This window comes from Triturus cristatus, chromosome 3_2, assembly GCF_964204655.1.
Source record: "Triturus cristatus chromosome 3_2, aTriCri1.1, whole genome shotgun sequence".
Taxonomy (NCBI): domain Eukaryota; kingdom Metazoa; phylum Chordata; class Amphibia; order Caudata; family Salamandridae; genus Triturus; species Triturus cristatus.
The window spans coordinates 205,941,096-205,955,175 of NC_140584.1; positions in this window are offsets into that span (position 1 = coordinate 205,941,096).

Genomic DNA, 14,080 nt, shown 5'->3' on the forward strand with positions numbered 1-14,080 from the left:
AAAGGGAACGGGCTTTAGTGGGCCCATTCAGTGCATAATCAATTGCCTTTTTAGGTCGAGGACTACCGGTCTGCCGAAGGCAGAACCGGAAGTCGGAAGATTTAATGTTTTCTAGAGTGGCTATTTAGCCCGCCTCTCTTTTTGCTTCTCCTCCATTGGCTGGCTTCCTAAACGGAGGCCAGCCATTGGAGGAGAGAGCCGTCCCTCCAAATAGGCTCCGTCTTTTTCAGATTCAGGGGCGTGTTCCTTGCTGTTCTTTCCACTTTTTAGCCACTCCCTTTTAGAACAGCAGGAACACGCCCCCGAATCCGAAAAAGTTTCGAAGCTTCGACCCGCCATTTTTTTACTGTCGTCTGCCTGTGACGATCTATCCGTTCGGCGCCGTGTTGTTGTGCTGGTGTCTGTCTCTGAGTGTATCTGACTGTACAAGCTTGACTTTCTGTTAATCTCCGTGTACGTGCGCACGTGCCTCTGTGCACGCCCGTCTTTCCGCCAGTGCTTCGGTCGGTGTGAGAACGTGGGAGCCCCGCAGGACCGAGCCTCCGTCCCCATTGCCACTGCAGCTGCTCTTATGACTTGGTCCAGGGTCTTGGCTCGCAGACGCCTCTTCCCCTCACAAAAGGAAGGAAGCTAATGAGTTGTGCGCCGAGCAGTGAGCGCCGAAGAATGGAAAGGCCTGGGGCACGTTTCCGTACAGCTAAAGTTACAGAAAGCTGTTCTGCGGAGCAGCGAGTCCAGGCCCGGGACACTCACATACTCGGGTCTATACTTGCAGGCCATGGGGTGTCTCTACTCCGTGCCTCCAGAGGAGCCGGCGGCGGGCAGGTCAGTCGAAAGTTTACACTCGAGTAAAGCGCTGGGACTCGTAGGCGCACTTTGGGAGTTCTCGGCTGCTCCGCACTCGAGTTCTCAGCGGCGTGGGAGGGGGTGAAACTTCTCGTCTCATTTACTTGCCAGCCACGCACCATCTTAGCTTAGCCTTGGCTCTTATCCGCTGTTCCTAACTCTAGGCCCAGAGGGAGGGTGACTGGGCTGCATTCTTTGGGTTTTTAATGTTCCTTCTCCAAGTCTTACATGTTGCAGTGTGTTCTTTCTATCCGACTTCTTGGTGCAAGGGGCGGCTTGCTTTTTCCTCTGTATGTGTGTCCGATCGGACTGCCAGAGTGCTGTTTAGGTTATTACCGGTTAAATCACTGTTTTCAAATGTGAGGCAGAGGCAGCAACCCCTTGTTTATATGGCACTCTATTTTGCACTTGATACCGCCGCTGCGTTTCAGTGGTGTACTTGGGAAGCAAGGCAGACACTACAAATCATTTCCGCCCACGTCACTGAGTTGGGAGACGAGGTACAGTGGGACACCCCTTTTAGATGCGACAGGAGGTGCCACAGAACCGGCGTTCACGTGCAACACGTGCTATTTTGCTCCACTGCCCGTTCTCGCTTGCAAGATTTCCATTCATGTTCCGCGTGCTCCCTTGACCCGTGCCAGTTCTCCGTGCTTCCATTCCCCCCCGCCAGTCTTAAGTGCTTCCTTGTTCCCCCTGCCAGCTATGCGTGCTCCCTTGTTCTTCTGCCAGTCCTGTGTGCTCCATTGTTCACCTGCACGTCCCGTGTGCTTCTGTGATCCCCAGACAGTCCTGTGTGTCTTCTATTTACTTCAGTTCTGTGCGCTGTCTTTCTCCCCTGTCAAACCTATGTGCTCCCTTGCTCACCTGTCAGCCCCGTGTGCTCTCTTGCTCACCTGTCAGCCCTGTGTGCTCTCTTGTTCATGTCAGTCCCGTGTGCTCTCTTGCTCCCCTGACAGCCCTGTGCGCTCTCTTGCTCCACTAAAATATCTAGTACGAACCTCTAAACCGGCCTGTATGCTTCTTCAATAGATCTCTAAAGATTCTGCATTTCCCAATCAAAAATGTCAAAGATACATTCTATTTCATATTATCACACTATTTTTATAGATGCCAATCCACTAAAGTTTTATAAACAAAAAATTTTTTTTATTCATTTTTTTCCTTTTTGTGTTTAAGATTTACACATAATTTAAAGCAAGAAATAACATTTGTCAGGTTTTACACTTGTGATTTGAGATACAGACATTATTACAAATTGAATATAAGTGAAAAAAGACATCCTAGACATCTACGGTATAAAAAAGCATTTGCTATTCATTCATACTTGCATTCAAACAAAAAGAAATGAAGAGGATAGTTTAAAGGTAAAAGGGAAGCTAAAACTTTAAATTTGTCAGATTTCTCCAGTTGACAAAATTGAAAGGATGTTAACTTTCAATGTCTCTGATGTTAGCAATCTCGCGGTCAACGCGCGTTTCAGTGGGAAACCACCTTCTTCAGGACCAACTGCCAAGTATTAACGAATGAGATAGATATAAAATATGTCTGGGTGTCTATAAATTCATCAGGTAATATGTAAGTCTCCAGCCACGAAAATCATCTGTGTCATGAAAACAACTGATAGATTTTTCTTGGTAGGTCGGAATATGAGCGTATGTTCACACTCAGAAATTTATATGGACAGCTTCCGATAATTTTCAAAAGAGCGACTGCTGTGAATCTCGTGTTTAGTTTCCTTTTCAGAAATAATTTTGGAGTTTATGAGTAGGTTCAGACTGCTGGCTACGGATGCTCCACGGCTTTACGGCGAACTCAGCGTTATGCCGTGATAGGATGCACCTATCTAAAATAAATGAATAGCATTTGCCTTAGCAATAATAGAAAGAGGAGTACCTGGACTGAAAAAAATGAATAAAAAACATTTTTTGTTTATAAAACTTTAGTGGATTGGCATCTATAAAAATAGTGTGATAATATGAAATAGAATGTATCTTTGACATTTTTGATTGGGAAATGCAGAATCTTTAGAGATCTATTGAAGAAGCATACAGGCCGGTTTAGAGGTTCGTACTAGATATTTTTGTGTTTTCTCCCTCCTCTAGGGCCTTAATTCAAACAGGGAGACCCTTTTCTCATTACATCTCTCTTGCTCCACTGCCAGCCTTGTGTGCTCTCGTGCTCCTCTGTCTGACCCGTGTGCTCTTGTACTCCTCTGTCTGACCCGTGTGCTCTCGTGCTCCTCTGTCCGACCCGTGTGCTCTCTTGCTCCCCTGTCCGACCCGTGTGCTCTCTTGCTCCCCTGTCCGACCCGTGTGCTCTCTTGCTCCACTGCCAGCCCCGTGTGCTCTCTTGCTCATGTCAGTCCGGTGTGCTCTCTTGGTCCCCTGACAGACCTGTGCGCTCTCCAATGCTCCCCATCCAACCCTGCGATCTCTTGCTCCACTGCCAGTCCAAGGCGCTCTTGCTCCCCTGTCCGACCCGTGCACTCTCTTGCTCCCCTCTCAGACCTGTGCGCTCCTTTGCACCCCTCTCAGACCTGTGCACTCTCTTGCTTCTCTGTCAGTCCTCTGTGCTCTCTTCCTTCCCTCTCAGACCTATGTGCAGTCTTGCACCCCTCTGACATGTGCGATCTCTTGCGTACCCTGTCAGTACTGTACGCTCTCTTGCTGCCCTCTCAGCCCCATGTGCTCTCTTGCTCCCCTCTCAGACCCGTGTGCTCTCCTGCTCCCCTCTCAGCCCGGTGTGCTCTCTTGTTTCCCTGTCAGTCATGTGTGCTCTCTTGCTCCCCTCTCAGCCCCGTGTGCTCTCTTGCTCCCCTCTCAGCCCGGTGTGCTCTCTTGCTCCCCTCTCAGCTCTGTGTGCTCTCTTGCTCCCCTCTCAGCGCGGTGTGCTCTCTTGTTTCCCTGTCAGTCATGTGTGCTCTCTTGCTACCCTCTCAGCGCGGTGTGCTCTCTTGTTTCCCTGTCAGTCATGTGTGCTCTCTTGCTCCCCTCTCAGCGCGGTGTGCTCTCTTGTTTCCCTGTCAGTCATGTGTGCTCTCTTGCTCCCCTCTCAGCCCGGTGTGCTCTCTTGCTCCCCTCTCAGCCCGGTGTGCTCTCTTGCTCCCCTCTCAGCTCTGTGTGCTCTCTTGCTCCCCTCTCAGCGCGGTGTGCTCTCTTGTTTCCCTGTCAGTCATGTGTGCTCTCTTGCTCCCCTCTCAGCTCTGTGTGCTCTCTTGCTCCCCTCTCAGCCCGGTGTGCTCTCTTGCTCCCCTCTCAGCCCGGTGTGCTCTCTTGCTCCCCTCTCAGCTCTGTGTGCTCTCTTGCTCCCCTCTCAGCGCGGTGTGCTCTCTTGTTTCCCTGTTAGTCCTGTGCGCTCCATTTCTCCAGTTGACTTACTATCCTTTCGGAAAGTGGCCGCTGGGGTGAGGGCACAAGCTGAAGCAGCCTGGCTCCCAGGTTCGCTTCGGGTTGAGGACAAAGACAGGACAACAAGCACTGGCCCATCCCACACAAAAACAAAGGGGCTAGGGGAATGGCTTCCTATGGAGGCATGCATGCCTCAAACTCGGCAACAGGTGATCTCCAGCGCCACTACGCCATCACCTACTCTTCTCACAGCGGAGGCAGGCACACTCTCTTTGACCTCAAACTCACAGCTATATTCTCTAGTGGGCCTGTCTTGTAGTAAGTACATCTTTTTGTCGCAGTGTTGTTTTCCACAGTTCCATAGTTACCACAGTAACTATCTCTCACTCTAACACACTACTTAAAAACTTCACTCTCTCTCTATCTCACTACCTCACTCTCTATCACTACATCACTATCTATTTCTATCTCACTCTCACTACCTCACTATATCACAACAGACTCAAAACTTCACTACATCACTCTCTCACTACCTCACAACTTCACTCTCTTTCTAACTCACTAATTCTCTCTCTCTATCTCACTACCTCACTCTCTCTCTCTCAAATACACTAAGTCACTTACACTCACTCTTTCACTACCTCACTCTATCTCACTACTTCACTACATCACTCTGTTTCTATCTTAATACCTCACAACATCCCTCACTACCTCACTCTCTCTTTCACTACCTCAATCTTTCTCTATCTCACAACATCACTCACTGTTTCTATCTCACTACGTCAGAAAATACCTCTAACTCACTCTTTCACTACCTCACTCTCTATCTACCTCACTCTCTCACTACATAACTCTCTATACATCACTACTCCCCTCTATATCACTATCTCACTACTTCTCTCTAAAAAGATCACTACCTCACTCTCTCACTACCTCACTCTATATCACAACTTCACTCTAACTCACTACATCGCTCACTCTCTATCTCTCTACCTCACTCTTTCTATCTCACTAACTCACTTTCACTGTCTCTTTCACTACCTCTCTCTATCTCACTACATCACAACACCACTCTGCTTACATCTCACTACCTCACAACATCCCTCTCCCTCACTACATCACTGTTTCACTTCCTCACTCTCTCACTACATAACTCTCTCTACCTCACTACTCCACTCTATCTCACTACCTCACTATCTCACAACTTCTCTCTCTCAAAACATCACTACCTCACTCTCTAGCTCACAACCTCACAACTTCACTCTCTCTCACACACTACCTCAATCACTCTCTATCTCACTACCTCACTCTTTCTATCTCACTAACTCACTTTCACTCTCTCTTTCACTACCTCTCTCTCTCACTACATCACAACATCACTCTATGTTTATATATCACTACCTCACAACATCCCTCTCCCTCACTACCTCACTCTTTCACTACCTCACTCTCTCTATCTCACTACCTCACTCTCTATCTCACTACCTCACTCTCTATCTACCTCACTCTCTCACTACCTCACTCTCTATTTCAATACCTCAATCTCTCTATCTCACTACCTCACTCTCTCTCTGCTAATGCAATAGGTATCACATATGCAACAAAAAAAAGCTAATGCCAATAGAAATGACAATGCCATTTATTTAGAGATACAATAATGATAAAAAAAATAATGAGCAATACCAATAGCTCTACCTATAATATTGCCGAGACCATTACATTGTAAATGCTTGTTAAATTGTGTCGGTGTTCCCAAACACTACATCTTTAAATGAGTCTACTATAAAGCATCAGTGGGTCGACATAGTATGTACATCAGTGGTCCCAGTAATTAGAATCACTGGCTCGATTAAGTTCATCCATCAATGGACTTATGTGGCAGTTGCGCCATGGAGGACATGCTTCGATTGGGTTAGTAACTATCACAGGCGGCCATGCACAGTACATACATCAATGGGTTTAGAAAGAAGCAACAGTGGGCCGGCAGCAAGCCTGCATTAATGGGCCAGATAATGACCATAAGCGACACCCGCAGAGTGTATTTTTCAGTTATACTAATAACAAGAGCCACCCATGTTATATATATTATGATAATAAGAAGATCCAGTGGGGTTCGTAAAGAAGGTCAATTGCCCCAAAGAGTGCATGAAAAATTGGGCTAGTAACTAGCATGATTTTTAGGGGCCCGCACATTGTGTGCATCAATGGATCTGTGTTAAGACAGATCAATCAGGAGACTTTGGATACTAAAACATGTAGTTTATTAGTAAATACAAGGATCCCACGTCCAGCAGTTTCTCTTCCTCCGACTCCCAACTGCAACTGCCTAGCAGTCCGCTGAGGAACTCTCAGAGCGAGATGCCAGAATATGGAACATGGTCAAGCACAAACAATTCCATAGTTAGGTAAGTATGAATAGGCCATTAGCTAAACATTACACAAATAAAGGTCTAAAGTAAATACACTATCTCATTATCCCACTTAAAAAAAACTAAAGAACAGAGTAGATGCAATACCAACACTAGTATTAATGAAGAGAAAAATCCTTGTTTATTTGAATAGTATCGTAACATGACAAAATGCCTTAACATTTTGCATTTTAACTGCATGGTTCATTTGTTCAAATAAAGGTATTTGCACTCTTTGAACCCCTGTCCAGTCAGACTGTAATCCATCTGTAGCATTATGTAAACAGTCACAGATGGACTAGGTACTGACAAGGATGACTCTTCATCATGCCAACTTGAACTACTAAGACTCCTAGAATCATTATTGGGTGAGTTTGAGAAGACGGCGTCTGAAACATTCACCTCTTTGTCATTTAGACTTTCTGGAAACTAAGAGGAAGAATGAAGTGAATTGTCAACAAATCTTTCCTTGCATTCCATAATTCTTCTAGCTTGTTCTGAGACTATTTTGACTAAATGTCTTCTGCTCCACCATCCCTTCCTATGTAACAGAAGAGGACCTTTCAAGACTTTAATGACATGTAGTAGAGAAGAAAAGACTGATTCACTTTTCACTTTGACTGGGCTTTTGATCATTACCCAATCCTCCACTCCAAAATTCTGATCCATAACCATGTGTTAGCTGTCAAAATTTATTTTTTTAAGAGACTGTTGCAAACCAACTCTTTAGTGAACTTTTTAATTGTCTGTACACTGACAACAATCACCCTTCGAGTTCAAACTCTCACACCAGTCTGGACAAAACTTTGACCTAGGGTCTCCTTTCCGCAAAAAGCAAAATGTGGAGATGCCTGTTGTGTTGTGTTGTGTATAGTAATCAAATATGACCATCATTTTAGTTTTAAAAGCTCCTCTACAGGAACGGTCATGGCCAACTCTGATTGAAACCTTTAAAACGTATTCATCATCTCAACCAAACCATTAAATGTTGTTGAATATAGTGCCACTTTCAAAAGTTTTATGTGATGCGATTCATAGGACCTGGTCCTTTCTGCATCCCCAAAACTTTTCCCTTCCTCCTGCTCTTTTTTGCTGAACTTGTTTTTGTTGGCTTTATGACTCTGGGCACATTGTGCTAACCAGTGCAAAAAGCATGTGCTCTTTTCCTAAAACATGGTTCCTTTGGCTGGCACCTCGCAGTAATTGGCTGGGCCCCAGGGGATGGGGTCCCCAGGGCTGTAATTGGCCTGGTAGGGGGTGGACTAGCCCTTCCTCACCCCCCCCCCCATGGTTAATTGGCCAGGTCCCAGGGGATGGGGTCCCCAGGGCTGAAATTGGCCCCACAAGGGGTACAGCGAGCTCCCCTACCAATTAAAAAAGTTACAGAGCCCCAGGGAATTGGTTCCCCTGAGCCAAATTGTCCTGGGGATGGTGGGCCACATGTTCCACTCCAACTCATTGTTGATGGCTGGGTCTCGGTAGATGGCGTTCCCTGTGCCAAAATTGGGACGGGTAGAGTGGCTGCGTGTCCCCCCCCGCACCCCTCCATTTAAAATATGTCTGGGCCCTTGAAACAGGGTCCTCTGGCCAAAATCAGACCGAAGACGTTTGCTGCGTACACCTCTTCCCATTTACTATATGGGGAGATGGAGTCCCCGGGTCCGTAATCAGCCCAGGGAGGAGGGCTACATGCCCCCCCTCCAGGTTGCCTGCATGTGGGAGATTGGCTGCGGCCAACCCCACGCCGTGCACAGCCAAAGACCGTGCGCTACTGGGGTTGGATTAATATAAGGTAATTAAATAGTACTCCACGTTAAACAAAAAAACTAGAAATTCACTGAAAGAAAACAAAGGTTACAGGGTCGTTATAGTTAGAAAATACAATTTTTTTTAAACTTACAAATTCACTAAAAAATCAAAGGTTACAGGGACGGTATAGTTAGGTTCAGATTTTACATGCACAAAACCATACAAATTCAGCAGGTATAGTTCTACTTATCTCAAGAAACTATAACTCCTGCCCTAAAATAACTATAGCTCACGCCATCTGCGTGCACTGGTAATTACCCCACATATTACATCAGTCCTGGCATCTTCTGTGACATTGTTGAAAATATCAGTGCAGTATTTGCAATAAAATTATTTATGAGACAATTGTGCATGGCGGGGGGCTTAAAGTTATAGTTACCATAAGGCACGAGTTATAGTTTCTCGAGAAGGTATAAGTGCTGAAATTATTTGGTTTTGTGTGTGTAAAAGCTGAACCTAACTATAACGTCCCTGTAACCTTTGTTTTTTTGAGTGAATAGATGTGCATTCACATACATACATATACCTGAAGGTGAAAGGTTCTTTTTTTAGCCAGGGGTCTGGCCCTACTTCCATTGCACTCAGAATCACAATTCCCATATTTCTTTATTGCACATCAAACTCTTGCTAGCTGGGAAAATGCTTTGAATGAGGTTGTTAGTGAGGCCCCATCTCCAGTGCAGCCCAGCACACATCAGCTAAAGAACTGTCTGTGTGCTGGAAGCATCAGCAGCCTGGGCTAAGACACACAACTTGAAGGGGGGGTGTGAGTTGGGAGCGGGTTGAAGCCCTTTAAGCCCCTTGGGTGTTGCGCACCAGCCTCTGCTCTTGTGAGCCCACCCCAGTTATCATACATGTGAACATACTAGTTGCCCACTGTGCATGCACATAACAGGTTGCAGGCCGGGTAAAAAACGCACCCATTTATCCTCAACATTTATGCACAAGTGCAGCTGGTTTTTATTTTTTGCACAAATGGGAAAATGTCAATCAACTATTTGTGAGCGAAAAATCCCTATCTGGGAAGACTGTTGCTGGTCATTAGTTTGAAACTAGAAGTGAAAAACAACAAATCCATTCTGTTGAAGCAAATTCATATTTCCTATCCTTAAAGTGGTGTCACTAAGGAAGTGGAGGTTTATGAAGCTTTTGCAAAAGACAGTGAATAGTTACTCTGATGGAAACTTCTAACTGCAGATGACTTGCATTATGAATCTCCCATGCTGCCAGATTGCACCAGAAATCTTTCTGTGACTACTTCTGCTTGCCTGTAGACAGCGCCAATGGGTCCAAATAGAGCTACCACCTCTGCACACGGACTCCCCTCATGCCTTTTATCAGGGATTTTGGTTATTTTTACTGAGTTTTTACAGGCTCTAAAAACATACAGGAAAGTCTTTCCCCTAGCTCGACGTGTTTTAAACCATGCTATACTTGTGGTCCCGTGTTGTCTGGAGCTGCATTCAGGCACAGTGTAGTGAGCCTGGACTTATTGCCTTGATTTAATACAGATTTACCACTGTTCTAAATACATGACGTGCATGAAGATTTGTCAGATTCTTTTGCTCAGGTTGCTACATCTTTGTTAACCTGATGAAGCCCAGTGTAATTTGTTTTAAGGGGTTGAAACATCGACTAAAAGGGGTCCACCGATACAATTGAATGGCGCACTATTGGAACTCACACACTTGTATCAATTGGTTTTTGGAATTAAATCTATGTCCTAAGGGTGGGGACCCTTTGTACATTGTGTAAATATACTGTCAGTGTAAATATGTTTGTTATTGTATGGCTCGCCTAATTGCACTTGCACTGTCGTCACTTGGAGCACCTGCATTTGTTATTGAGTACATTGATTACACTTTCATCTTATTTGTATCCCTGAATGCAGAGCATTAATCATCATTTGTGTTTATTCCTGTGTGAAGTGTTTATCTTTCCGCCTTATAGCAATTCAAAATTGAATGATTCCTAGTGGAACATTGTTCTATGTGTGCTATACTTGTGGTAAGCAGACTCGAGTGACATCTACCTCTTGTCTCAGCACGAAACACAATTCCAGGTCCTGTGACAAGAGTACTGATAGACCTAATGGCCCTGAGGGTGCGGGATGCCAAACACTGTTGCTGTTCCTGTTGCAAACTCCAAGGTCATTCCTGGTGCTGGTCCCTGTTGATGTTCTCAGGCCAGCCCAGGATTAACTCAAAGGGCAAGTCCAAGTGCAACAATAAGAACACCAAACACAACTTCTTGCCTGTCTGCCGCTCTGGTTCCAGCTAATCTTCCACCGTTGGGTCCTTTCCCTGGTGACGACTGACCCCATTTTGCCTCATCCTATTCTCCCTTAGTCTGTTCTGCCTTCTGCCTCTTAATGTTTGGAGTCTTGCTTTCATTCAACGGTCCGACATGGCCTGTTCCAGACCTTGATCTTCGCACCAGTAAATCTCCAAATTGTTCAGTGACATATGTCTGCTTCTGGTGATGCGACTTTTTTTTCACATAGCATCAAGCTCCCAAGAGCGTTATTTTTTGAGCCTCTACCAGTAATGCTATACCTATTTTTTTTTTTTTTTTTTAAAACATGTTTTTTATTGCAACATTTTCAGCAACATAACCATCGGGGCAACCGGCACCCCCTACAATCTCCGGTCATATTCTTCGGTTTAGCAATGCACACAGCCATTCAGCCCACATCCCGGGGGCCGGGCGGCATATATAGACAGTTAAGCAATGTAACACAACTATCGCCTCACAGCGGTGCCTGGATCATGCCCCATGGGAGCCTCTGCTTTTCTGTCCCAACAGCTACATTCCTCATCCAACTCAATATAGCATTACCCTCCCACCTCAGGAACTCCCCCCCCCCTCCCATCCCACCCCCCAACTGCTGCTGTTGCGGGCCCCTCCAGTGGTCCCTAACTCTAAGTCGTGCCATCCATCAGGGGTACATCTATTGTCCTCAGCCTCAAGGAACTCCGTTCTCCTCACGCTCCCGTTCCGCCCGCTCGAGCCGGCAATCCTGCAGGGCCTGCTCGATCTGCTCCCATGCCCTTACCCACTCTAACCCCTTTTCATTGTCCGCCTTAATCGCTTGGCGCCGTCTGACTTCACTCTCACATCTAGACCATTTTAATAACTCGGAGATCCACCGCCCGATTGATGGGCCCTCCCGGGACTTCCAGTGCCACGTAATCTCTCTCTGAGCCAACATAAGCCCCAAGTCAATAAATTTACTCGTCACTTTTGTCTTTGCTGTGTGAGGGAACCAGAGCAGCAGGCACGCCCCCATATCAAACTCGACCTCCCTGTCCGTCGCAGTATTCAAGATCTCTCCCACCTCAGTCCAGTACGACCCGAGCTTCGGGCACCCCCACAGCATATGCTCTAGTTCAGCTCCCAGTGTGAGGCAGCGCAGGCAAGCGGCCTCCTGCACCTTAAAGTGCCGGCTAATCTTTCCCGGGGTCAAATACGCCCTGTGAACGATGAAGAAGTGCACCTGCTGAAAGCGGGCATTCCCGCTACCCTTCCATGTCCTCCGCATGATGTGGCTCCAGATCGTGTCCGGAATGGGTTTGCCTATGCTTTCCTCCCACCGCTCCTTCAATGCCGCAAGCGGCTCCAACCCCTCCTGCAGCAGTCTAGCCTGTAGGCATGTCACCGCCTTAATCGTGCCCGCCGCCATTGCCACGTACTGGCAGGTTAGTGCCACAGAGGGCTCCTCCAGCCCCTTTCTCCAGTGTTTTTGTATTGCCGCGCTCAGTAATGCTATACCTATTGCATTTCCACTTCACCATCAGACAGGGGAATTCAAGAAAAGTGACTTTGGGCAAAAAAGTATTCTTTTAGCTAGCCTGGTACTCTAGCCTCCTGGGTTGCTAAACCTGTGACTTCTGGGATATGGCGAGTGAGATTGTGCCCGCCCTATTGGAGGATTTCTGTCATTCCTTTGCCCAGAATATTTTGGATGGCCAGGAAGCAGTGAGACACATTTTGAGATCCAGCCTGGGCATTACAGACTGTGTTGCCTTGGCTATTGGCACACTCTTATAACTATGCATGTATGTAAATGGTGTTAAGGCAGCGAAGCACTGTACATTGTCAAAGACAAGTGTAACGCCAACAAGTAGTAGGAGAGGAATCTGGGGTGTGGACAGTTAATGCAATGTGATGCAGTGGTATTTAAAGCGGTGAGTCTTCAACTCTCCTAAATTCGATCAGTGTTGGGATGGTCTTGATGGATACTGGTTTGTTATTCCAGATCCTCAGTGCATAGACTGAAAAGGCCTGCTGTCCTGTTTTTTCTTTTTTACTCTTCTTAGTTTGCAGTCTGATGGTGTCCTGGCTGCAGGTGGGCTGATAACCACCATGATTAGAAAGCTTCTTTGCGAGATGAGCAGGGATGCTGGTCGTGATGCCATGTAAATGAGGCAGCTGGTTTTGAAGATGGTGCAGGCTGTCAAGGAGAACTAATGGAGTTACATCAGGATAGTGATGATCTCATATTTTGTCAGGCCCTGGAAAAGGATGTAGGATGCCCCTAAGAAGTGCCAGTGTGGGGTGTGGTAGGCCACGGAGTAGGGCATTACCACATCTAGATGTAAAGCATGAGGACTTTAATAGCAGTTTTAAAGTCGCTCTCTGGAAGAAGCAGCTTGACCTTCTTTAAAAGAGAGAGCTGGTACCATATGGTCTTTGTGTTATTTGGCAATGTGTTCCCTTGAGGGTGCGGTTGGTGTCCAGAGTAAATCTAAATGTCTTGGCATGTGGTGAAAGTTGAAGTTTGAAGCCATCAAGGTTCATGGCATTGAGCCAGGTTTGTACTGTAGCTTTTTGTTTGACTTCATGCTTGGATGCGTGCCACTGGGTTTCTGTGTCACATCCAAGCTTCTCTAAAGGATATACTCCTTGATGGGGTCAGGCTGTTTAGTGAGAATGCAGAATCTGTGCTATTGTGCTTCATAGCAGAGTTATGAACTGACCTCTGGGACTGTTCTTCCTCACCTGCCAGCACTTCACAGCAGTATTGAAAATTCTGTGAATCGTCAAAGAGCCTTGCCAACCTCCAAAACCAACCATCGGAGCTGCTCCAACAGCCAGCCTACCCTTTTCACTGGCCTAACTGTGGTGGTTGAGAGCTTTTACTCTTGAGTTTCTGGGGCCCGGCCTACTATGGATCCATAGCAAGTGGGCCAAGTACCCCTTGACTATCTGTGGCAGCGCATGTCAAGCAGTCAGGCCCCCAGTCCTAGTCACAGGCAGAAGTCTTGCAGAGCTTCTTCTCCTTGCACAGCTGGACTTGACAAGCAATTTTTGGGGCCACCAGATCCCCTTCTTAGAGTCCATTTCCAGACACCAAATGTGATTTAGCGTCTGGGTCTTTGACGTTTATGTTGGGGTCTTCTACCTTTTGAAGTGCCCTCTCCTGTGCCCTGCTCTTCCTGAACAACGTAGTTTGCCAAAGCAGGAGCGACTCCAAATTTGATAGCCCCCCCCCCCCCCCAACTCAGGCCATAGCATTGACTAGAAGTTCATTTCCCAATGCCAGCCACAGTGATGCGTGTATCAAAAGGTTGCCTCAAGGACTCAGCCCTACATTTTATGATTCTCTTATCAGCCCCATCTCCTTCCTGAGATATGCCCAGGCCCTTCCCAGTGACCTCTCTCTGA